At 41.4% G+C, this 27480-nt stretch overlaps 1 protein-coding gene across 2 annotated transcripts in view; it reads left to right on the top strand.

The window, feature by feature from the left end:
- SSPN (sarcospan) overlaps window positions 1-27480 on the top strand; it is a 113900-nt gene that overhangs the window by 10495 nt on the left and 75925 nt on the right. For both annotated transcript variants that reach the window (XM_045873734.3, XM_045873735.3), the window contains exon 3: window positions 459-587. The gene's annotated coding sequence lies outside the window, so the exon portion shown is untranslated. The remainder of the gene's footprint in view (window positions 1-458; window positions 588-27480) is intronic.

Genomic DNA, 27480 nt, shown 5'->3' with positions numbered 1-27480 from the left:
TATTGCATGGTCCTGCTTATAGTGGCAGAGTGCTGTGGGCCCTGGATTTAAATGAAGACCTGGGTTCAAATACCATTTTCCCCGGAAAAGCCGTGTGACCTTTGGCAAGTTATTAATGAGTCGATTTTTGCAAATGTGACACAGAGAGAGTAGTATCTACTTCTGACTGGTTGTTGTAGGGTTTGGGGACAATGCATGAAGGGCACCCACGGCCTAGTAGGTGAGCCATAAGCAGAAGCTCTTATTTTCCCGATTTGAGCTGCCTGGTCAAAGTTGTGGGTATCATGGAATGTGGTTGGAAAATAATTGATAGGTTAAGTAACATATTTTAAGTTTGAGATGTAAACCTTTTGCTTTCGATTATCCTTTACTTATAGGTGAATAATAATAAAACCGAGGGCCAGACCTGTCCATGTGATTTTCCATTAATGAGATAACGGTTTTGTTTCATGTGCTAGCTGGAAATAGGCAATACCAGCCACAACCGTCTGATTTGAAGTCCTACTCTTCAGACAGCCCTTCGGAGAGGTTCCATAGCTCCACACTTGTGCACGAATGGGGGAAGTGCTGTCAGCCCGTGTTCGGTCGTAAGTTAAAGCCTTCTTCAGGTTTTAAATGATTGGCATAGATGAACTAAGTTTCACATTTTGTTATCTGGCTGTGGGAGATATATTGACTTATTTCTTCTCTATGTCATCTCTTCTAATAGCAAGCACTTTTATTGCAGTTACTGTGTGCCATGTTCTGCTCTGTTTTAGTGTTTTACAAATACCCACTCCTTTCTTGCCCCCAGACCCTTTAAGCTAGGTCCCATGATAATGCCCTTCATAAAAGGAGGGTGATGTGTCCATGCCACGCAGCTAAGAAGTGCTGGAGTCAGGGTTCCAGGCGGGCACTGTGCCCGCGGAACCAGTGCCCGCAGTCTCGCATTTACTGCCTCTACTCATTGGCTTCCCCAATACCCCGAGACAAATGGGATCTTTCTGTTCGCCATCCATGACTTTGTTTAGAGAAGAGAGGGGTCATAGTGCAGAAGGAACATCTGAAACTCTGCCCACAAGGCTAAGCTTTGCCACCCACTGTTTGTCTAACTGAGAAAGGCAGGGTATTGAACTTCTGTGAACCTCATGGTCCTCACCTATTCAGTGAAGAAATTATCTATCCGTTGTGAGGGGGATTAATAGTATGTCTGACGCACAGGAGATGCCCAAGAAATGTTAGTGCCCTCCTTGAATGCTACATACCTAAATATACCCAAGTATGCAATTATTGGTGGTTTCTTTTCTCCTGAAAAATTCATTCTTGATTTCTTTAACTTTTCACTTTAAAAGAATAGGGTGAATTTTGATCACTCAGTTAATAATTGTAAATCATTTTCTATGTGGAAGGCATTCTCTATTGGTGCTATCTGACAGAACTTTTTGTGATGATGGAGAAGTTTTATAATCGGTGCTCTCTAATGTGGTAGCCACCAGCCGTGTGTGGTTATTGAGCACTTGAAATGTGGTTAGTTTAATTAAGGCACTAAATTTCTAATTTTATTTAATTTTAACTAATTTAAGTTTAAAGACACACATGTGGTTAGTGGCGGTCATATTGTACAGTGAAAGCCTAGATGTTTTAATCTGGTCCAAATACTAGCTGACCAGCAGATAATTCTTTTAAGAAAGCCAAGACAGATTTTTAGTTTATTCTTTTCCTGAAGTGTCTATGATGCTCAGCATCTTTATAGGAAGAAAAAACGTATCAATTATCAAGCATAAATTCAGGCAAATAAAGAAAAACTATAGCCATCAACTTCACTAGGTTTTATGATATTTGACAGATCCATTTTAATTTTACGGGAACCCAAATGATATAACTTACCAACATTTTAAAATACTGATCATGAATTTGCTATGAATATTTAATGAGTTCCCATAAACAGATAGTAATATAATAATTTTAATACTGCATATCATATCATATGCCTATCGGGTTCGGATATAAGCCAGTGTACTGGTAAATGTTTAACCGGTCCTCTGGGAAAAATGTGTGTGTATGTGTGTGTGTAGTATATTATACATTTTACTATTATAAAGGATGTGTAGCTCAGCACCCATTTAAACATAATGATAAAATATACATCACTCCTATGAATTCCATATAGCCAATTGATTCTCACTGAATGCTTTTATTGATTTTTGCCAGATTCTTTTATTCCTTGCCAACCTACGGTTGCAATTAATTCACAAGTATAATTCTGACATGAATGTTGGGTATTTTTGTTTATGTTGAGCTAGGTGAAATTGAAACAATAAAGGCAGTTGTTAGAGTCTGACTCCTTCATCAATGATATGAGCAACTTCTTCACTAAATCAGATAATACTTTTCACATACTAGAAAAAGATTTCCTCAATTTTCTGTATAATTCACAATATAATGACTATAGACATGACACACTTTTAAGTCCAATCTAGATGATTCACATTTTCTCTATCACTTTCTTGAGTCTAACAGTTGACAAAATAAGAAGTCAAGCTCTAATTTGTAGCATTTTCATGGCATAAGTACTCCCACCATGACCAACCATAGGCTAGCAATACAGCAGCACCAGAAGTCCAGTTGGTATGCTACAGGAGACATAACTCACCTCAAGGGCATAGATAATAATAAGATGTAAATAAAGTAATTAGGAAGTGGTGAGTTTTGCGTGTTAACTGCCTTTGTTCTTAATATATTCTATTTAGTGATAAATTTATAGGACTTAATTTCTAATAATGGCTAGTCCCAGAATCAGTCCCGTGGTCATCAACAATTTATTGAGGGGCCACTATGCGCCGGGACTGAGTGCTAGGCTATAAATATGAATCAGGCCTGTCAATATATGTGCCTTCCAGGATGTGCTCTTGCCCTCTTCTGTATCAACATTTTCCCCCTGCATGATCTCATCTAGGTTCATGGCTTTAATATCATTATTATGCTGATGACTCCCAAATTTATGTTTCCATCTCTCTTTTCTGCTGTAAGCTCCAGACTCATAAATCCAACAGCCTACTTGATAACTCCTCTTGGATATCTTATGGTTATTCTAAACTTGACATGGCCATTCCAGCTTGACACATCTTAATGTCCACCTTCTGCCCCAGGTCCATCCACTCTTCCTTGATTCTTCACCATGCTCTGTCAATGACACCACCATACACCACTGAATTGAGCCCCAAATCTAAGACCCATCCTTGGTCCTTCTCTTTCATATTTTCTACACCCAATCCATCAACAATTTCTGTCTCTCCTATACCAAAATCTTTCCTGAATCTGGACAGTTTCCAGCATCTTCACTGCTATCATCCTCATCAAATCTATTGTCTCTCACTGGGACTACAGAGAGACTCCTACTTGGTCTCCTTGCTTCTACTTTTCCTCATACAGACGTTACACACAATACGAAGAATGAACTCTTAAAAATATAACCCAGCTCATGTCACCTTTTTTGTTTGAAATCTCTCTAGCCATTATTTATTATAATTAGAATAAAGTCCAAATGTCTTGGCCATGTCTGTGGTAGGCGGAATAATGGGTCCCCAAAGATGTCCACGTCCTAATCCCCGGAACCTGTGAATAAATATTTCCTTACACGGCAAAAGGAACTTTGAGGATGTGACTAAATTAAGGCCTTTGAGATGGGGCAGTTATCCACATGGCCTCAATGTCATCACAAGAGTTCTTAGAAGAAGAAGAAGGAGGTTGAAGAGAGTTAGAGGGGGATGTGACCACAGAATGATCAGGGAGATGCCACACTGCTGGCTTTGAAGACAGAGGAAGTGGGGCAAAAGCCAAGGAATAAGAGTGGCCTGTAGAAGCTGGAAAAGGCAAGGGAATGGATTCTTCTCCAGAGCCTCCAGAAAGGAATACAGCCCTGCCAACACTGTGGTTGTAACCCAGTGAGACCCATGTCAGACTTCTAACTTACCGAACTGTAAGATAATAAATTTGTGTTGTTTGAACCACCAAATCTGTGACCATTTGTTACGGCCGCAATAGGAAATGAATGCAGGAGTCTGCAAGGCCCTCGAAGACCGGCCTCTCTTGGGTCCCCTTGCCTGTCCTTCTCCCACCTTGTTCACTGTGCCTTGGCCATCTGCACGTTTGTTTTGTCTGCATAACAAGGCGGATCCTTCCTCAGGGATTTGGTACCAGCTCTGCCTTGCCTAGGACTGTCTTCCCAAGGTCTTCACATAGTCGGCTACTCGTCATTTGGATTTCGAAAACCTCTTCAAAAAAGCACCATCCCCTAGTCACTTTTTAATTTGTGTTTTATTTTCTGAGCGGCTTTTATTAGGACCTGAAATTGTCTTAATTATTTGTTTCTTGTCTCTGTACCTCCGCTTCCCACCAGACATGTACCATCAAACTTCATGAAGTCAGGGACCCAGTGTGTCATGTTCACTCAGTAAGCACTCAATGAATATTTGTTGAAAAAATGAATGAAAACATGGCACCTTGCCTAAGCATGCACACATTCGGTGGGAGAGAAGATGAAAAAAGCAATGATGATAGAACAGTATAATTGAGGCTCTGAAAACAGTCCCTGTGGGATGTCGGGGCCCCCGGGAGAAAAGCACCTTGGCAGGCTTTCCAGAGGAATGACGACTGGGAAGAATCCTGAGGAGAAACTGGGAAAGCAAAAGCCAGGTGAAAAGGAGCAGGTGGATTGTCAGGCAGAGGATGTTGGGGGTTGGGGGCAGGAGCACAAAGGTGTGAAAGCAAAGGCATTATGGGAACTGCGGGTGGTTCAGTTACCTTGGGAGCCTAAGGTGAAAGGTCAGAAAACGCCTTACCACAGAAGACTTGACATGACCTACCAAGAGATTTTTAATCTGTCTGGGTGGTAATTAGGAGGCCTTGAAGGGTTGTAAGAAATGTCAGTTTTGCATTGTAGAAAATGTATTCTGATGATACTATTGAGAACAGATTGAAGGGGAGGGATGCTAGAACAGAATACCAATTGGGGCACATGGCCATTGTCAAAGACCCTAGGGCAGTGGCAATGAAGATGGAGAATGAATGGGGAGATCTGAGGACTATTTTAGAGGTAGATTCTATGCGAGTGGTGAGCAATTTGTCGTGTGGAGTGAGGGAGATGAGGGATTAGGGATGACTCCCTGGGTTCTGGCTTGAGTGACTGGGGAGAGAGTGCTACCACCAATAAAAATAGGGAATACAGGAGGAGGATATGAGGCAAGTTTCACTATGACATGTTGGAGGTGCCATGGGTAAAGGAGACATCTCTGGAGCACTAGGATAACTGGATCTGAAGTTTGGAGGAAAGACCAAGACTAGAAATTTAGATTTGAGAGTCAGTGGCATATGAGATGTGAGTGGTTGGGACAGTTCCAAAGACAGAGAGATTAGAAGAAGGTTGAGGGTGGAATCCTGAGGAACATCAATTTTTATATATTGGATAAAAGAAGATTAGTCCAAGAATAGGACCAAGAAAAATTAGAGAGGAAGAAAAAGAATCAAGAATATTGCTCTTATGGCCAGAAATGCCTGGCTCGGGGCGCCTGGGTCAGTCATTAAGCGTCTGCCTTCCGCTCAGGGTCCTGGGATGGAGCCCTACATCGGTCTTCCTGCTGGGCGGGAAGCCTACTTCTCCCTCTCCCTCTGCTTGTGTTCCTTCTCTAGCTGTGTCTCTCTCTGTCAAATAAATAAAATCTTAAAAAAAAAAAACAAAAACAAATGCCTGGCTCCTTCATCTGCACATGCAATTTAGCACCCATTTTAAATATGACCTCTTTGAAGTCCTCTCAAATGGATGCAAATGATTTTTATTGAATCTGTATCACAACTTATTTGTACCTATTTTATGTGATTGCCGCTCGGAAACTTTCTTTCTTCTTTTTGTACTTTGGTCTAATTATCTCACTCCTATATTGTAAATTTCTTGAGTGCAGAGACTATGACTCACTAAGTTTTCATTCTTTGGAACTCTCGGTAGAATATCTTGCACATATTACCTTTATGACGAGTGAATATGACCGCTGAATCCAGCAAATACTATTTGGAAAGTAAGAATTATTTATATTTTAAAGAAAACAGTGATCATTTGAATAAATATAGGTGATACCAAACAGCTAGCAAAATATTTCAAGATGACCGTAGTGTATCATCTCGATATACTTGATCGTTATGAATTCTTATGTAGTCATAATAGAGAATTATTTATTGAACGCTTACTATGTTCCAGCCATTCTGTCGAGTTCTTTATACATATGATTTCATGTAATATTTACAATAACCTATGGGGATGGCATTATTATTATTCCCATTTCACAGATGGAGGATAAGAATTTCAGAGAAGTTGAATAACTTGTCCAAGAACACACAGTCACTAAAGGGCTAAGATTTAAAGCTGGGCAGCCTATCTCTAGTGCTCGTGCCTTTCAGGTGACAACATATAGAAAACTCTGTGTCAAGGCGAGTCAGGTGCAGGAGGGGAAATTCAGAGACCTGTGAAAGGACTTTGGTAATTTAAGTGCCCATAATCAGGGATGCATTTTGAGTGGTTAGAAATAAATATGTGACATATTTGCATGTGAAACAGTTGCATTTTTGTGATTTGCCTTAAAATAAAGACTTGCCGATTTAAACAAATACCAAAATAAGATCAATTCATCCAGTAAGAGATTTAGAATGCAGAACTTTGCTGTGGAATTCTATAGCACAAAAACCAAATATTGGCCACCATGATCTAAGGCAGAAACAAGTGAATCTAATGGAGTAAAGGACCCAAAAGAGGTTTTAGTGCCCAAAGTAGGCAAGTTTTAAGAGATACTGTTACTGCAGTTCTAGTAGTAATATCCAGTTCCCCCTGGTTCTTTATTGTTTAACTTGTTGTTGGGAATGGTCTTAGTTCTCATTGGCCTGTTAAAATTGTAACATACACTGTATAAATTGTGTCTCTATTGGACTATAAGCCTATCAAGAACAGAGCTCACTTTTACCATTATTCTGTAGCAAATACAAAACAAGAGCAGGCAGTGAATAGGATACATGTAGCAATTATCGCGAAGGGGCAGATACAAGCTTCAGAAGATAGGGGCTTTGCTGTTCTTGTTTACCGCTGGCCTTTTAAGAGAGATTCTGAGCTCAATAAATATTTGTTGAAGGAATGGTTTTATAGAATAGGGCAATTGTCTGACAGGTGAAATTGATTACCTACTAAATCTTTCCATTTTTAAGGTCTGGGATTATATTATTGATAGTTTTAATTCCTATTAAAAATTATATTGGTCACTTTTCTTCTGTGCTAATGCAGTACAACAAACTACTCATTTTTCAGTTCATTTTTTCAGATTATTAAACATAATGATAGGGCGCCTGGGTGGCTCAGATGGTTAAGCGTCTGCCTTCGGCCCAGGTCATGATCTCAGGGTCCTGGGATCGAGTCCTGCATCGGGCTCCCTGCTCCTTGGGAGCCTGCTTCTCCTTCTGCCTCTCTCTCTCTCTCTCTGTCTCTCATGAATAAATAAATAAAATCTTTAAAGAAAACCAAAACATAATGATAAATTTCCTAGTATATAATCACTTCGATAGCATCATATTGGTATGTTTTTAACTAATATTCAATTAATTGATAGAGCAAATTTAAATGATTGACTATCTTACTATATTGTTAGAGAAAAAAAATTATGATAATGTGAGACACGAACAACTCAAATCCATAGTCAAGGGATTGTATATAGTCTGTCTTTTTTTCAGTTTATTAAGAAAAACTAGAATTGACATGTCTGCCAAACTCTTGTCACATCTACATTTTTGTAATCAGAATATCTCAGACTTCACCAACCAGATAACACCACTGTATTATTCAGGACTCACCCCACTGCAAGTGACAGAAACCAAATTCAAATTAGCTGAAGCAGTGAAGGAGATTATTGGTTTGTGTAAGCAACCAAGGGGAGGGCTAGGTGACAGAACCATGGATGTGAACGTCATTAGATCTCTTTGTCTCCATCCCTCGAGCGCTCTCTGCAAATCAGCTTTATTCTCTTCAGCTGGCTTCTTCCCCACGGCTAAAACTCAGGTGTGTGTGGAGGGGGGTAGGGTGTGGGGCGGCTGCTGCAGCTTTGAGGCATATCTTCAGATTTGTAACCAGAGGGAAGAAGGTTAATCCTTCCAGTTTCAGTTCAAGACAGCTGGGAAAGGATTCTGACTGGCCCCTTTGGGAACTTGGTTAGTTTCTATGTCCTAGAAGGACTGGTGAGAGGCTCTGACCCATTAGCCTCAGTAATAGCTCTGCTCTTATGGTTGGAGATGAGCTGGGATCTGTATCAAAGAGCCGGTGAAAAACAGTGGTGTCCACCACACTCATGACATTAGCATTCACACCGTGATGGCCATGAGCTGTCACATAGTAAGGAGCAGGATATCCGGTCTTGTACAGAGCCTCTGTGCACTGAGGACTCCTCGGGATGCCTAAGACTCAGTCTTGGCTTTCACTCCCTCCTGTTGATCCCACAGTCCTGGACATATTCATGAAACTCCGCATACGAGGTAGGACCAGCGCCACCACCACGGTCTTGGACTCGGTACTGGTGGAGATGAGTCACTCCATGAAGGCGAAACTGAAATGCTGTCCTATGCCCCTCTGCCAGGAGTCTGCAGTTCTCTCTCTTGCCCGGAATGAGCACCTTCTTCCTTCTCCAGAGTGCACAAACTACCTTGGTGGATACACTGGGATGGGATGGATTTGGGTGTCCCTTTCCATTGTATATGCAGATGTATGATTGTACTAGTTACCTTCACTTTTAGTTCGTTAGCTCTAACTTGGTGAGTTTCTGAATCCCCCGCAGTCTCAGTTTGACCTTTCTTGGGGCCATTCCCATTTAAGAGGTGTAAGGGACATTCATGCTGGTAGATTGCAATCCCCCAGGAGTGATTCTTTGATATCAGTTGATTTAGTCATCTGCATAATTCCTCAAAAGGCAGATTCACTTTAATTTTAGTACTAAATAGGAAACTCACCCTCCCTATACACAATTATTAATGTTTAAAACCATGTAGAGAGTTAAGGCAAACTTTCTGTTTGTAAGTTTTTAAAGTAACAGGTTTATTTAGGTATAATTTGCATACTATAAAATCAGTGTACAATTAATTTACAGTGTGTAATTAGCTTTCAGTATATTCACAGAGTTGTGCAACCATCACCACAATCAGATTTAGCCCATTTAGCCCTTTTTAGACCAAAAAAGTCACCATTACCAGTCATTCCTCACTGCCCTCTACACCCCTCTCCCCAGCAGACCACCACCCATCTTCTTTCTGTCCCTATGGATTTGCCTGTTCTGGACATCTCATATAAATGGAATCATGCAATATGTTGTCCTTTGTGTCTGGCTTCTTTTACTTAGCATAATGTTTTCAAAGTTCCCTGATGTTGTAGCATGTATCTATACTTCATTCCCTTTTATGGCTGAATAATATTCCATTGTATGGATATACCACATTTTGTTTATCTATTCATCAGTTGATGGACATTTGAGCTATTTCCACTTTGGGCCATTATGATGAATAATGCTGCTGTGAACATTCATGTACAGATGTTTGTGTAGACACATGTTTTCAGTTCTTTTGGTTATATACCTAGGAGTTGAATTGCTGGTTCATATGGTAATTGAACTGCCAGACTGCTTTCCAAAGTGGCTGCACCATTTTGCATTCCTGCCACAAATGTGTGAGGGTCCCGATTTGTCCACATTATAAGGGATATTTTAGCAGAAGACATGATACATGTCAAAGTGAGGCATGTGAAGTCATGACCTCTATTTACTGGCAATAAGCTCAATAAACTTTAAATTCTTAAGACTCCATTGATTCCACCTAAAAAGTAGTATTTAAAATACATACTTCTGGGGCACCTGGGTGGCTCAGTCAGTTAAGCGTCTGACTCTTGATTTCGGCTCACGTCATGATCTCAGGGTCCTGCGATCAAGCCTCGTGTCGGGCTACATGCCGGGCTTGGAGCCTGTTTAAGATTATCTATCTCCCTCTGCCCCTCTCCCCCTTAAAAAAAATAAAATACATATTTCTACTCATAAATTCTAAAGTTTATGTGTCTAAATAATATACAAGAATAAAACTTCAATGTGCAGTGCAAGTTTATCCAAGTTCTAATAAGTGACCAATAACAAGGATTAATGTATCTGAACAAAGATTTCAGGTTGGTAGTGTTCAACTTTCTTTCCAAGGAAGCTCATCAACATGTAACAAAATTAGTAAATACAACTGGATGGGTGGAGGTAAGGGTTTTATATAATTGCATTTTCTGGAACTATCCATATCTGAGCCTTAACTCCGCCAAGACATCCTACAATATATGTAATAAAGCAATAAATAATGTAGCTAGATACGAAAAAAATCAGTAATATTTACAAAGCAAAGAGGCTTGGAGGTGCTACTCAAATACTACTTAATGCAACATCATAAACTTCTTCATGACCAAAAACAACTGTAAGTGGTGGAGCACTTCTTTTTCTTCCCATTCTTCCTCAGCAAGCCTGACAGTGGAAGGCTTTTAAGGCAGCGAGTCCTTGCTTCTCAATGATTTGTCCCTTTCCATCATCAGGTGAAGTTTTGCCTTTGTATTTGAGAGAACTTTTTGGAGCTTTAGAATTCATCTGAATATTTATATAATGAAGCAAATTCTTCATTTCATAAAATATAAATGGCCAAGGGATTATAAGATAATTGGTACATTTATTTTAGGGTTTGAAATTCTATTATGTGAATTTCTGTCAAGGGAGGGATTCAAAGATCTTATATGTGGATACCAGCCTGTAAATGAACACTGTGCATTTCTTATGGACTTATGTGATCCGGCCCTGTTTATTTTTCCATTCCCTAACCACTCTCCTCCCTACTCATACCCTCAATGTCGGAGTATGTCCATGGTGGTTTGATGTACGTCATTACCTCGAGGCTATTTTGGAGTCGCCTGGCTTCTTCCCCAGATTCTAATTCGGCAGAATGGCCTGGGTTTATGCTCTCCCGGAGTGAATAAAGTTTAGATGCTGCCTAGCTTGTGTTTTTGTTCTGAGCAGTGATGGGGAGGAGATCCCAAATCGATCTGAATGAAATCGAGGCAGGGAATAATCCTGTTGAATGTTTTAGAACTGACGTTTGCAAGATAAATATGAACACTGTGGGCTTGTGTGTTTATAAAAAATTGACCAACATGATATACTGCTTTATAGACTGGATGTAAGTGAAAAATTCAGGGGTTGAAGAAAGCTATAGTTTCTCTACTTAAGGTTTTACATTTTGACATCTTGCGTTCTATAATATTTAACTCAATTCCACCTTGTTTCAAGCATAGTTTTCTAAAACTATGTCTACATCAAGTGAAAACAGGAACTCGAAAGATTATAACATGGTGAATTTTTCCTTTTGAAAAAAGCTTACTTTATCATTATGAGATTCTCTCAGTTGTGCTATGTGACATTTGCATTCAGAAATGTCTTGAGGGGCGCCTGGGTGGCTCAGTCGTTAAGCATCTGCCTTCGGCTCAGGTCATGATCCCAGGGTCCTGGGATCAAGCCCCACATTGGGCTCCCTGCTCCGCAGGAAGCCTGCTTCTCCCTCTCCCACTCCCCCTGCTTGTGTTCCCTCTCTCGCTGTGTCTCTCTCTGTCAAATAAATAAAATTAAAAAAAAAAATGTCTTGAAATAAATGAGGACTTTACAGGAATCACAGTGGACAAAATGCTATGTCTGCCCGATCATTACTGGCTAATCTTGGTGCAATTACAGTTCTCATCTCATCTCACAGTTACACACTCAGACCTGCTGGGTGCCCCACGCAAATGCCTGGATATTTTTTTAAATCAGAAATTCTCTTTGTTCCTCATCAAGTATTATTCCTACTTAAGGTGTGCAATTAGAAAAACTTCAAGCCGTCTTGGGTTTTAAAGTAACAGTAGATTTTTCTTCTGGAACATTTATCTTATGTGGAGAAGTACTTACTATAAATTGAGGAATACAGGGCTTACTCCCTTGATATGTAAAAACTATTTTCAAATTGGCTGTAGCCACTGCCCCTGCTTGGACGCGCTCTTGCTCTCTCTCTCTCAAGTGAATAAATAAATAGAATCTTTAAAAAAATTTCCTCATTCATAATTCTCACGATTGGAAATCCCAATGCTTTGAATTTTTTATCCTTGTAATTAGTGACCAAATTGGTGATTCAGAGGTACTGTGACAATAGGCATTATTCTTCAAATCATCAAAGAAAGATCAAATTTTGTCCCGCATGGCTTAAATATTTAACTCTTTTCTTTTAGCGTAAAAAATAGGCTGCACAGAGACCAGACACCAGACGTGAAGCCCAGCCTCACCTTTGTCTCACTCTAACCTTGGGCAAGTTTCCTCACCTCTGCTAGCCTCATTTTCCTCTTCTCTTTTCTGTTGATAATGACATACAGCTTGTAAGTTTCATGTGCAAATTAAACAAGCCAGTAATGGTCTGGCACATATATTGTACTCTTGATGATTTGTCCCTTCCCATCATCCTGCTGCAATGGGTCAACAACAGCAATGATAACAATAATAATACTTTGGAAATACTATTCTGTGTAGGACATATGTTGTAATCTTTGTTTTTAAAGATTTCATTTATTTATCTGAGTGAGAGAGCATGCGCATGCATGAGCAGAGGAGGAGGGAGAGGGGTGAAGGGAGAGGGAGAAGCAGACTACCCGCTGAGTACAGAGCCAAGGCAGTGCTGGATCCCAGGACCCCAAGATCATGACTTGCGCCAGTCAGAGGCTTAGCCACTGAGCCACCCAGATGCCCCTGTTGTAATCTTTTTACCCAAAAAATGTGATAACCATTAGTCAGTTACTGTACCTTCTATTATAAAGGTAATAGATGCACCCACACAAGTCCATACATACTGTAACTGAAGTTTTTAAAAAGAGGCTTTAGAATTTAAATCCTCCTCTATTTGGATACATACATTCCCAAGGTCAATACTTCTCACCTCTCAAGTGCAGGAAGAAACATGGGCACATAACTATGCTATATGGCGTACTGTCTCAAACTGGAAGGCAATTCTGGCTGACTGAACACCGTCTTAACCTAGGGCACCCATGGTTTATAGCTGCCTCTTGACTGTGTCAGGAAGGGCCCAAGGCCAAACTTGTATTAGCCATCAGAGAGAAAGCACTTCGAAGAGCTCGAAAGGTGGATTTGACTCTGGGGCGGCACAGGGACGCTTTGTCTTGCCTACTCGACTCACACACATTACACTTCCTACAGGTGCTGTTGCAGCATCACACAGTTCAGTATTCCAGCGCTGAACGACACATTTCAGGGAACGCTTTTGGTAATGTTTGTGTGACACCCTCCCCAGAATGGCACCCTCACATTTAATAGACTAAGGTTGGTCTATGCACCAGTTACAGTTTTACACACTGAAGCCATAAAACTGGTTTATTATTTTTTCACTTAAGCTAATGATTTTATTTTCCCGGGAATGACTAAGTTGTTTCTTTGCCCCATACATATACTTTAAATATGCTGCAAAAAAGCTTGCTTACAAGTGTCCTTTTAAAAATAAAAGCCAAGTGTAAAAAAGTGTAAAAGTCTTAGTTTATTCTTTTTGTGAAATCCTTGTGCATTTTTAATTTGGAGAGTCGTGTGTGCATCATTATAATCTATCTACCTACTAAAAAATGCATTAAGGGAGACCCTTGAGACCCCAGAGCTGAGAATATTTTGTAATAAATGAGCATAAAGCCCAATGCTGTGAGGGCTGATAGATTTTGGAAGGAGACATAAGGCTTTGTTTTTTGGGTTTTTTTTTTTTTAGACCCTTCTTAAAAACCTAGGAACAGACAGTCATCATTGGGATTTGGATGTATTCTGCATGAGGATAATTTTGCCTCTGGGAAAGTCAGAGCCAGGCCAGAATCACTCCTGGGATTTTAAAGTCTGAAGTCACTTGTTTGGCTCTGCTCACTAGAGAACCCAAGAATGCTATTCATTGGCCAGTGTGAACAATGGTTGAGAAATGACTTGTAACAATCATTTCCAGAATTTTTTAAGGTACAGAGAAACTTCTACATTGCTTTTTAGGCACTAGAAAGGCAAGTCCTGGTGGGGTTTTCAGGTAGGGACTTAGAAATAAAGGAGCTAGTGTATATTTTAAAAAACTCCATGACTCTTCTTTCTTTCAGAGAACTCTGAAATGCCCTGTTTGTCTTTTGAACAGGTTTTTTGGAAAAATAATCATGCTATAATGCCGGTATGAGATCAGCTTTTGTTAAAATACCCAAGGAAAACCATCAAAAATTACTGAATCTGTTTGGAGATGCTAGAAGAGAGCAAGGAGGAGAAGTAAAGGGAATAAAGTTCATTCTGGGATGTTTAGATGAATATTGGCATCATTTCCCTTTTAGATCTCTTCCCAATCTTGAAAAAATAGCCACATACATCGTGTTAGTTTTTCTCTTGCTGTTACCCAGCATGACTGCTTCTTAAAATCCTCAGCGGGGTCTCAAAGCTTCTGTTTGGAGGCACTTTTCCATATAAATGTTTCACTATCCAATTTTAAAAAGCATTTATTTATTCAACACATGTTTATTAATGCTTAGTGTGTGTCGGGCGGTGTTGAAAGTTCTCAGGGCTCATCAGTGAACAAGCAGACAAAGCTCCTTGCCCTCTTAGAGCTTGCAGTTCAGCTCCCACCGAGCAGCTAACTTGTCTATGCATGACAGGAGCCAGCCTGCAGCATGCTTAAAGGGTCCCTCTGGTCCAAGGGGATCTGTTATAAGTTGCTTGTGGTATGGCTGCAAATTCAGCTAACACATTACACTCCTATATACAGAAAGTAAATATTTTTTAAAATTTTCTCTGTACCTGCTCTTTTCTTCCTTATGTGCCCCTGCCTGGTAGAAAATGAAAATAAAACACAGCAAAGAGCTAGGTTTCTTTTGTTTTTTGTTTTTTTCTCATCCAGTGCAGCAATGTAACCATTGCTTTTGGGTGAGACTTAGTTTCTAGACTGAAAGAGAGAGGGAAAGGCAGGAGGCACTACATCAGATAATACTTTTGAACACTGGAAGACTATTTTCTCAATACTTCGTGCTACTCATAATTCAGCATCTACAGAGACAACACACTTTTATATCTAATCTGCATTATTAACATTTCCCCCATCATGTTCCTAAGTCTAGACAATCAACCAAACAGTAAATCAAGCCCCGCCTGTAGCATTTGCAATCTAATGGTGCGAATACTTCTACCCTGGCTGATTTCAAGGTGCCAGTGTGATGTCACTGAACGTTATAGGGAAGATGTGCAACAGCTCCCATCACGGAATACTTCCAGATTGTAAATAATAGTAAACATGTGGTAAAATAATTAGGAAGTGACGAGTTTTGAGTATTGATTGCCTTTGTTTTTAATATGATTTATATACTTATACATTTACATACTTTAATTGTTAATAATGGCTGTGTTTGACAACTGGCTTGCAAATTTCCTAGAAATTTAGCAATCAACTCTTATAAGCCATATGTCAGACCAAAACCCTAGTAATCATAAATGATCTCTTTAATTCCCTTATCACTCCCCTTCAATCCAACAGCAAATTATGTTGACTCTACTTCTCAAACATACCTCAAATCGCTCACCTCCCTACTACCACCTGACTTCTCATCACATCGCCTCTCACCTGTGTTCCTATAACATCCTCCTAACTGCTCCCTCTGCCTCCACTACGAATGTGTCTACAGTCTGTTCTCCATACAGAAGCCAGTGTCCAATTTTTCAAGTGTGCATCGCATCATAATCACTTCCTATCTTAAACTCTTCAACATTTTCCCATTGTCCTTTGAAGAAAACGCAAGCTTTTACCACGCCCCATAAGGCCCTGTATCATCTACCTACAACCCCCTTACAGCTTCATCTGACCCATCGTCCTGCTCAAGCACCACCTTCCAGCCACACTGGCTTGCTTGCTTTTCCTAAAGCATATCTACTTTGTAGCGATCTCGGTATCGTCATGTGTTCCCTTTTCTGGGAATGCTTTTCTCTCACAACATTCCAGGGCTGGCTCCTTCTTATCAGGTTTCAGTGACATATTCCTGTGGTGGTTAATTGTATGTGTCAGCTTGACTGGACCATAGGATGCCCAGATATCTGGTTAAATATTATTTCTGTGTGTGTGGGGGGGGGAGGGGGGGTGTTTCCAAAGAGATTGGCTTTTGAGTTGGTAGACTGGGTAAAGCAGATTGCCTTCCCCAATGTGAGTAGGCACCATCCAATCCATTGAGGGCCTGAATGAAGCAAAGAGGCAAAGAAGGTTGAATTGGCTTTCTAATCTGTTTAGATTTAATGACAGAATGACTTTATTTCTGGTAGTAAAGAGAGAACTGACAGTTCACGGAGTGAACTTGTAATAGAGATACGCAAAATATCTGCATTGGATACTCCTAATCAACCACTTGTAAGAAGTAAGCAGTTGAACGACTGTGTATGTGATACTTTCTAACATTTTTGGAAAACGAATGAATATAATGACATTGGTTGGCAGCTCCGAATGTCTCTGAACAAAGTAGTAAACAAAGAGGATGAGCTCAGAGATTTGAATTCCCAGCTCAAGCACGTATAATGACCTGAAGGCTTCTGTTTGAGCCCTGAAGGAGACCCTTATCTCTAGTAGATGCAGGTCATAGGGTAGCTCTAGTAGATGTGACTGGCTCAATTACACTGTATGTTAAACTCTCACCTTTGCAAGGTGTCCACTGTATAAGTGAGGGTATGGATTGGGAAATAATCAGATCCTGTAAGTTCCCACATGTGCAAAGACCCTGATGAAGCTGGGGACATTAAGCCCCTAAATTCTTTTTTTTTTTTTTTTGTAGTTTTTAATTTTATTATGTTATGTTAGTCACCATACAATACATCATCAGTTTGGTCCACGATCCATTGTTTTCGTATAACACCCAGTGCTCCATGCAGTACGTGCCCTCCTTAATACCCATCACCGGGCTAACCAATCCCCCCTTCCCCCCTCCCCTCTACAACCCTGTTTGTTTCTCAGGTCCATAGTCTCTCATGGTCCATCTCTCCCTCCAATTCCCCCCGCCCATTTTTCCCTTCCTTCTCCTAATGTCCTCCATGCTATTCCTTATGTTCCACAAATAAGTGAAACCATATGATAATTGACTTTCTCTGCTTGACTTATTTCACTTAGCATAATCTCCTCCAGTCCCATCCATATTGATGTAAAAGTTGGGTATTCATCTTTTCTGATGGCTGAGTAATATTCCATTGTATATATGGACCACATCTTCATTATCCATTCATCTGTTGAAGGGCATCTCGGCTCTTTCCACAGTTTGGCTATTGTGGACATTGCTGCTATGAACATTGGGGTGCATATGGCCCTTCTTTTCACTACATCTGTGTCTTTGGGGTAAATACCCAGTAGTGCAATTGCTGGGTCATAGGGTAGCTATATTTTTAAATTTTTGAGGCACCTCCACACTGTTTTCCAAAGTGGCTGTACCAACTTGCATTCCTACCAACAGTGTAAGAGGGTTCTCAAGAGGGTTTGAGAAGTTCTTTATAGATTTTGGATACCAGCCCTTTATCTATAGTGTCATTTGCAAATATCTTCTCCCATTCTGTGGGTTGCCTCTTTGTTTTGTTGACTGTTTCCTTTGCTGTACAGAAGTTTTTTATCTTGATGAAGTCCCAAAAGTTCATTTCTGCTTTTGTTTCACTAGCTTTTGGAGATGTATCTTGAAAGAAGTTGCTGTGGCCGATGTCAAAGAGGTTACTGCCTATGTGCTCCTCTAGGATTTTGATGGATTCCTGTCTCACATTGAGGTCTTTCATCCACTTTGAGTTTATCTTTGTGAATGGTGTTAGAGAATGGTCGAGTTTCATTCTTCTGCATGTGGCTGTCCAATTTTCCCAGCACCATTTATTGAAGAGACTGTCTTTTTTCCATTGCATGTTTTTTCCTGCTTTGTCAAAGATTATTTGACCATAGAGTTGAGGGTCCCTATCTGGGTTCTCTATTCTGTTCCATTGGTCTGTATGTCTGTTTTTGTGCCAGTACCATGCTGTCTTGGTGATCACTGCTTTGTAATATAGCTTGAAATCGGGCAACGTGATGCCCCCAGCTTTGTTTTTCTTTTTCAACATTTCCTTGGCGATTCGGGGTCTTTTCTGATTCCATACAAATTTTAGGATTGTTTGTTCCAGCACTTTGAAAAATGTCATTGGAATTTTGATCGGGATAAGCCCCTAAATTCTGATGAGTTCTCTCTGCTAGTGTAAGAGATCTCCCTACCCTGAGTGGAAGTGGTCTCCCCAGCCCACAGGAAGTAACTTCCTTGCCCCCAGCAGAAATGGCCTCTCTACCCCAAGTGGTGACAGCATCCCACCTCCAGTGGTACTGGCCTTTCCACTTCCAGCTGAGGGGATTAACTGTGTAATGCCCGAGAAACTGTAATGGCCTGTCCTGAAGAAGGTGCCATGCTAGACAATGCTGCTTCTGCTCAGAACGCACCCTCACCACTCCTTTGTTTGTTTCTAGACGACTCAAGTCCTAGCAGGGTCCTAAAGGCAAGGTACAAAGTGAGACCCATAAGGAAATACTCTACCATTCAAAAGAACTCTTTGAGTTTCCTAATTTGTACAGACAGAAATCCAGGGAACATCTGTGTGAATGGATGCTAAAAGTGTGGAATCATGGAGAAAGGAAACTAAGGTTGGATCAAGCTGGATTTATTGATGTGGGCTCACTAACAGAGATTCTGCATTTCATGTTGTAGCCAAGGCAGTTAGAAAGGGCTCTAACAATTTGGTTAGTTCAAAAGGTGGCCCATGGTGAATGAACTGAAACTGCCCAACCTGCCTTGGTTTGATGTAGAAGAAGGGATGGAAAGAAAGGGTTAGGGAGGTTGGAATGTTAGAGTGGATTTGTCATTTAAGACCTCCTTCCCCACATTGGGAGGGTCTGGAAGACCTACTTTTCCCCAATACTGTGAGAAATACATTTGTGAGGGGAGCCCTGACATCGTCCAAGAGCTCTGTAATTGTTCTCTGTAGGTCAGACCTCACAGTGGGAACTGTAGCCACTGATTTGGGAAACCCAAATATGATGGGAGTAATTGGATGCCAGGGTGGCTGGGGCCAGGTGGCGGCACTCGACAGCGATGGCAAGGTGAGCGTGGGTACTGTAATGGACAGCAGAATGAAAGCAGCAGTCAGAGTCATCTGACTCATGCAGACCTACGGAGTTGACAAGTTGATCATAGTGTTCCTAGAAATCAAATAGGAAGCCTGATAAGTGCTTACTTGATCTGTGTAAGCAGAAAAATTCTAGGTCAAGTGAACCAAAGTCTAACCTGAACCATAAAAACAGAGTCATGGCCCCTTAATCAATTCCCAGACTCGAGCCAAACCCCTTGCAAGAAGGGGAGGCTGAATTCCCTTGAGGAATGCTATGGACTGAATGTTACCAGCCCCAACCATGTGACCAGTCACAGAAATGAAGGCTGTTATTAAAATGAGCATTTCCTCCTTAATTTGTTATGAATACATTTGTGTGTGTATGCATCAAATATCTTCATTTCTTTCCTCTTATTCCTTTATCATATAACATAAGATGTATTGATATTATATCATAGTATTTAAGTATTATTAATTTTACATCATAGTATTGAAGTTACAAAATATCAAGGAGGAGAATAACATCACTTTACCTTCTCCTCTGGGAAAGAGATTAAAGCGTTTTCAGTTGTAGACAGGATAGTTATATCTTGTTAGGCGGAATTATAACCTTGTTATTTTTTTTAAGGTTTTATTTATTTATTTATTTATTTATTTATTTATTTATTTATTGAGAGAGAGAGAGAGAAAGCATGAGTGGAGGGGAAGGAGCAGAGGGAGAGAGAGAAGCAGACTCCCCACTGAGCAGGGAGCCCAATGCGGGGCTGGATCCCAGGACCCTGAGATCATGACCTGAGCCGAAGGCAGACACTTAACCAACTGAGCCACCCAGCTGACCCATATATATATATATATATTTTTTTTTTTTTTGCAAATTAAGTATGGTTTATGGAGATGTATATGCTGCCAGGTTGACAAGAAGTGGACTTGGGATAGTTAATTTTATGTGTCACCTTGACTGGGCCTTGGGATGCCCAGATATCTAGTTAGACATTATTTCTGGGTATGTCTATTAGGGTGTTTCCAAAATACATTTCCATTTGAACTGGTTGACTGAATGAAGCAGATGGCCCTCCCCAATGTATGTGGGCATCATCCAATCCTTTCAGGACCTGAATGGGAAAAAAGCCAGAGAAATTCCATCTTTGCCTGACTGCTGGAGCTGGGACATCAGTTATTCTCCTGCGTTTGGCTCCTGGTTCTCAGGCCTTCAGATTTGGACTGGCTCTCTGGCTCTCAGGTCTTTGAACTATGCCACTGGCTTTTCCGGGTCTCTGGCTCAAAGATGGCAGATCATGAGATTTCTCAGCCTTCATAATTGCATGAGCCAATACCTTATCATAATCTCTCTTTACTATCTTCTATCTATCTATCATCTATCTATCTATCTTTATCATCTTCCTTATTGGTTCTGTTTCTTTGGAGAATTCTGACTAATACAGTATTCTAGGAGAGTTTTCCCTGGCCTTTTTTTTTTTTTTAATCTAAAGTTGCCCCCACTCCCCACATCACCACTCTGTCACATTACCTTATTTCCACAAATTCAGGCAAATTACTTAGCCTTTTTATGCCTCAGTTTTATCATTTGTTAAATGGGAATAACTGCAATACTTCCCTCATAGGGTTGTGAAAATCAAATGAGTTAATATATGTAAACTATTTTGAACACACCTGGATCGTGTTAAACACTGCATTAAGTTTACTGCTGATATTATTATCATTGTTGATATTATTATTGAAATGGTCAAAGTGCTCATCACTGCCTAAAAGTACTTTGTGCATTTGTTTGTGTATTTATTTTCTGCTTCCCCCACTGGAGAGCCATGAACTTGAATGCCTTGCACATTGCTGTGTTCCATCACCTAGAATAGTGCCTGGCATTTTTTGAATGAATGTGTGTATAAGTAAATAAACACAAGAACTGATAGTGACACCATTCTGAACCTTGATTTATTTTCAGAAAAAAATGATCAAAGAGGCGTGTAATTGGCATGATTGTAAAAACACAGTCTTTCATGTAGGTGGTAGAATTCCTTGACTCCTGCAACATACTGAACACTGGTCCTTCCTGAGTGCCAAGTCGCTGATGGCCAGGTGGCCTTGATTGTCGGTAATACGGTGGCTCAATTGAGCTTCCACAGTGAAGTCTAAGTTGTGAGAACTGGTAGCTTATACTCATAGTGAAGAATGAGCCCAGACACAGAACGATGAACTTGGGGATTTCTGAAGCAGCCTGATGCTTGGGAGTCCAGTGCCTCGGGACATCTTTGTTCTCCTTAATGAAGAGGCTCCGTCCACAATGATTACCTTTAGTGGAAAAACTTAGAGTAGTCCTGGGGAAGACTTACAGCCTTTGCTTTTTTAGTGGTTGTATTTAGAGCAGATGTATCATCTACGGCAAGACCTTATCTTGAGTTCACCTGTCTTAAACCTGAGCAGTTGTTCAAGAAGGTGATTTAGAAAGGCCTATTCCCATATGTTTCATTTTTCATTTAGACCCCTGATATGTCAGAAGATGGAAGGGTTCATGAAGATTTCCTGTAGCTCACCCTCTGTTGATCTGGAAAATCAATTCCTTCTCTCTGCTGTGGGCTTTTAGAGGACAGACTGCCTGTCTTTCTTACCATTGCATAGTGAGTATTTACACAGGGCCTAGCACGGAATAATACCTATGGATGAAAGAAGGATTCTCATTTTCAGGAAAATATCAAATTAGATATCTGAAATCCTAGAAAGCAGGGCCTTGGTAAAGTTCTGCGGGGTTCTAGAGGCCAGAAATTCTGCCTAATCTCCCTTTCTTTCTTCTCAATTCCTCCAAAGGAGGCACTGAACAAAAAGAGGTCAGGCTTTGAAATCTGATAGACCTGGCTTCAGGTCCTGACACAAGTTAAATGACAAGTTAAATGACTATAGTTAAATGACCTTGAGGTAGCTACATAACCTCTCTGGGTTTTCCATCTGTAAAATAGAAATTAAAAATGATGCCTGTGAGGATTAACTGAGATAGGGTATGTAATTTTAGCTCAGAATGTGGTACCTACTATGAGTTAAATTACTGGAAGCTATAGATATGAATCTTGTAGAGTGCTCTTTGTTTGCATATTATCAGCAAGCAGATTAAGGGGCAAGTTGTATGTCTACAGCAGAGTAGGATTCAGTGTGGTAACAGATTTATTGCTGGTCTTAGGCCAGAACTGTGTTAGGAAGAAACAGGTTTGGGCCCAGAGGCTGGCGCACTGTACTGTTAGGTGTGTGGTGAGGAAATGGGGCATGACAGCATAACAACAGAGAAAACAATCTGTGGAACCCAGGATGGTTGGGGAATTTTATTGGGAGTGATATCTGGATCTCTATCAGACTACTGGAGAATCTCTCTCTATTCTTCACTAAATATCTCCTTTTTAGAGGAGAGAAAAAAAAAAAAAAGCAAAACCATGTTCTAAGACCATTGGATTAGAAGAACTTGGCAGTTGGCTGATTTTTAAACTAATGACTAGTATATTCATCCTATAAAGCAAGGCCACTGGGTAATGTCTGTTTCTTCCTATATTGGTTAGATCATGTATTAGAGAGTGAATCACGAGTTAGAGTTACTGGTCTGGATTGATGAAGGAAAGAGGAATCATTAGATAAAGGGGTGAAAATTAAAGAAGAAGTAATTGTGAACATGAAAGAGGGGACCATAGAAGAAAGGGATAGAAGCAGGTATCTGAAATAGAGGGGATGGTGTTATGTTGTGGGCAGAGATAAAAAAATGAGAGCTAAGCCTTCAACAATAAAAACGATCCAGGCTTTATCTTTACATGGCTAGAGCATACAACTTTAAGACCTCAAAAGGAATAAAAATCCATTTAAGAAAGTGTCCTCTGGCACAATAAGAGGCTGATGCCCCTTGAATGGTTTTGTAATATGTGTGTAGGTGAGAGAGTAATTTGGCTGAAGGAGGAAGAGTTAATCTGAAAGAGGAAATTTGAGGTTAGAAGAACATGAAGGCAAATCATTCATGATGAATGCAAAGGGAAGAGCAAGATTTAATAATGAATCAGGGGGACAAAGAATAAAGCTAACATTAGTGACTATGTACCACCCATGAAGCCCACTATGGCAAGCTTTTTACATCTGCCATGACGAGTCACAGCCTTTGAGATGAGCCCTATGGTTGGCCCCATGTAACAGGGTAAGTTGGTGGCTTCACGGTGTTGGGGCTGGGAGGAAGGGGAGTTGAGGTGTGCATCTGGGGCTCTCGGAGACGCAAGGTCATGTGTTTAAACTATTGAGCAACAGTGCCCAAAGGGCTGAGGAAGGGAGGAAGATTGGGAGAAGATTGGGAAGGAAAGGTACACAGAACTTTGATGTTAAAGAATCTTAGAAGGAAAGTAAGACATAGCAAGGAATAAAAAGAAGAAAGCATTTACAAAGGAGTAAGGAAATTGGTGTTTACTGATCAAGTTGAAGACTCAGCTGCATATATATCATCTCTTATCACCCAAGGGCCCCTTGAAATAGATAGGCATGATTTCCGTTTACACAGATGAGGAGTTAGAAATGCAGAGAAGTCACCGTTAATCACTTCGTTGGTAAATACCAGAGCCAGGATTAGAACCGCTCTCAGCAGCACTAGAAAGCCCACAGTATTTCCATTCAAGCAGCTGCCTTGGGAAAGGAAGTGCCGAGACTGGGTGTGAGAGAGCAGAAATGGCATCTCCTTCGAATGGTGGGCTAAAAATGCAAATAAAACATGACTAGAAAGCCAAAAAAAGGAAATGAGAAAGGGAGGACCACAGGGTGATGATTAGGCTCACACCACCTGTTTTTCCTTGGGCCAAAGAGGTCTCTCTTAAAGGCTGAGTGAAAAACAAAGCAACCGAGTGGCTCAGAAAAGCCAACAGAGACTCTTCCCTCGGCTGTCCCATGAAATGCTCAGAGACATTGAGGCATGTGATTTGAAGATACCCCAAACTGTGACAAGAAAGAGATTCCAGACAATTGGCATACTGCTGGCTGTGACAGATGTTTCACAGAAAACAATAATTTTAAAAAGGTATAAATACAGAGTAGCTCAGGAAAATGCTCCAGCGGTGGTTGGCAGGAAGTACGGTTACGATACGGGGTGGAGAGAGACGTAGATGGGTATGAAAAACAACCCTCCGAAGCTGGTAGAGGAGGTTTTATTATCACCACTTTGCATACAAGGAACCCGCAGCCCATTGAGTTTGAGGACTTGCCTCTGGTGCCTGACTTAAATCTTGGTGCCTAACTCTAAGTCTAGAGCAATCACCACTGTGCCATTTTCATGTCAAGAAATGTACTTCTAATGGTGAACTTGGGCTATCAGGTAACGGGGGAAATATTTTTGAGTAGGGCTCTTTACTTTGTGCTCTCCAGGTAGCTCTTTTTAAAAACTCCCTGGCTTTTAATAAAACCACCCTACTTTCAGGATGAGAATGCCATTCAGCTCAGTCATGCTCGTGCAGGTTTGGGTGGTGCTAGTGTTTTCCAGGTGCGGCTTCATATAGAGCCTTAACCTTGTGTTGGCTAATCATTAACAAAGGTGGATGCTGACTTCACAAAATGATTGCGGATTTCACTGAGAGTCCTTTTGTTTGTGGCTGTCCAGGATACAATGATCTCCTGAAAAACAATTCTTTGGTGACCAGCTCAATGTCATTCATGGAAGTAAGCTGACTGTTGCGAAGTCCAGCCTCACCCCCCGGCCCTGGAGTCCTTGTTTCACACTTAAGCAGGTCTGAGGCAAGTGGAGTGAATTAACGTTGGCCGGTTCAGAATAGGATCAGCTTATTTTGGCCACAAAACTCACATTGGGTATATTCACAATTATCAATGCCATGCTGACCCACTTGAGCTGTTCAGATGACTAATTTTGCTTTTCCTTTAAGGAAATCTGGAGAATGGCACCTCTCACCCGCCGATTTCTGTGGTAAGGTAAATAGAAGATACTAGAAATCATGGTCAAGGTGACTTTGAAGTTCACTGTTGAATGTCTCTAGACACTTCGTGGCTATATTCTATACCCCTGCTTCATTCCACTTGGATAAAATAAATATTCCCCCAATTATTGATAAGACTAAATGGTTCAGTGGCAGCATGGCAACCCCAAATCACAGGACAAAAATCAATGCCTTGACTACTATCTAGGCTCCTCATGAAGAAATCAGCTATTTCCTGAGTACAGACAGGCAATGTGCTTATTTCTGCTTTTAACACATTTTATTCGGAATTCAAAGTATTTTTACAAGAAAAAGCACACGAATTTCATTATCTACCTTCTGATCTGTGATAAGGTCATCGGAAAGGGGTAGTTTATCTTTTTTCTTTGCTCAAAATGTCAAATCCAGAGCAACTGGAAATGGAGAATAGCTTTTGTTTTAGAAGGTAGAAAACAAGTTTGTTTTAATATGACAAAAGACACAAGTAGGATATTAATTAGTAGCTTGATGTGGGAGAAGATCTCTAGAATCTTCCCCACCTTGCTGTATTCCTTTCCTCCCTCCCTTCCTTCTTTCTTTTCTTTCCTTCTCTTTCTCTTCCTCCCATTTTTTGGTCTTCCTTCCTTCCTTTCTTTTTTAAGTCTCCTATATTTGCACATCTTTCTCCCTCCTGCTCTGGGTCTCCTGTTCCCCAGGACATGGCCCAGTGTGAGCCTACCGTGCCCAGGTTCTGTAAACAGACACATAACCTTGCTGGCCATAGCGGACAGCCTCGGACCAGCCGGTCAGGATAAAGAAGGTGCAGCGGCTTAGAGCACCTTCAGGCTCTGAGTGGCAGAGGCTTCTTACCACCTGCGTCACACGCTCTCCAGGGAGTCCCTCTAACTGCTCCTTGAGTCTGAAAGGCACTGGCAGTTCTCTTTATACCCAGGACAGGCAGATAGGATCCTGGCTAAGGGAGGCTGGACAGAGGGTAGCTAAACAAACAAAGGTGAGGAGTCCCAGCAGCAAGACTGCTCCCAAAGCTGACCGTTGCAACATAGTTTTTTTATCTCGGACTCTGATTCCCCTGCTGCCACACAGTGGCCTCTTTAAAGCCAAGTGTTGTGAGATTATTCTCTTGCCGTGGGCATGACATTGACCCCACCCCACGCCCACCTCTGGACAGTGTAGGCCATAGTGTGCCCAAGCTCAGAGGCACGGGGGAAGGCAGCTGGGTATCTTCCATTTCAACTATAGGAGCAAGGGCGGCCTGTTAGGAACAAGGTGGGCCACACCCTCCTTTGTTCTATTGCCTTTAATTAAGACCCCTCATGGGCAGAGCAACCACGTGACCAGCTCTGGGGTCAGGAATGGCACACCTGAGCGCTGCACTGCTCTCCCTGCCCTGGGCCTGGTCATACTGGATGGAGAAAGGAGGTGGTGCCAGCGAGAGTGCAGAACCCTTCCAGGGGGTGTGACATACAGACTGACAGAGGACAGTGGGGCTGAGAGGTCTGATGCTGATGGGACATGCCCTGGCTTGGAGCAGGGGTCTTATAGGGCAGCAGAGAGGTCCCAAAGCTAACTCTCCGTCCAAAGAATTAACTGAGTCACTCAGGCAGGAGTATTGCTAATACCTTAAACAATGGGTAGTTAAAATGAGGAAATGGGTATAGGCCGCACAGAAGTCCAGGCAACATGACCAGGCTAGAGACTGGCCACCAAAGGAAGATTGGGCATAGGGGGGCATGGTGTCCCGGGGTCAAGATGGATGCGTGCGTTCAGGCAGGGATCCCCTGGGGCAGGTAGAGCAGTGTGGGGGCTAATGCCCAGCTGAGCCACCTTTGGTTCTGTCTTTCTGGATGATCATAGGGGCTGTTCCGGGGTGGTTCAAGTTTCAAGAAGCAGGGTCCATTCTGTCCCCATTCGTGAGGATGAGCATGTCTATAAACAGAAAGGGCTGATATGCGGACACAGGAATAGAGACAGTGTTTGAGTATTCCTGTCCAGAGGACAGAATCCCAGATGGAGGCAGAATTTACAAAGAGACAGACGGTTGAATGAGAGAAACACGTTTTCTAACCTGCCAGCAGCCACAGATGCTCCCTGAGTGGTATGCTCAGTACCCAGCATAGTGCCTGGAACACAGTTACCGTTCATTGAGTGGACTGCCCTTGCTCAGGATTGCTTGCTAGAGAAGAGAATCCCTCTGACAGGGTCTGGGTGTTAAAGGGGATTGGCCTGATATCTGTCCCCTGATGAATATGTGTAGGTGATCCTGCGGATCTGAGTGGACCCCTTCCCTGCAGCACTACCAG

This window comes from Mirounga angustirostris, unplaced genomic scaffold (assembly GCF_029215605.1).
Source record: "Mirounga angustirostris isolate CCGP_5_RB_7025 unplaced genomic scaffold, mMirAng1.0.hap1 SCAF_5, whole genome shotgun sequence".
NCBI classification, from domain to species: Eukaryota; Metazoa; Chordata; class Mammalia; order Carnivora; family Phocidae; genus Mirounga; species Mirounga angustirostris.
Note: the sequence above shows the minus strand (reverse complement) of the source record. Positions and strands in the feature narration are given on the sequence as shown.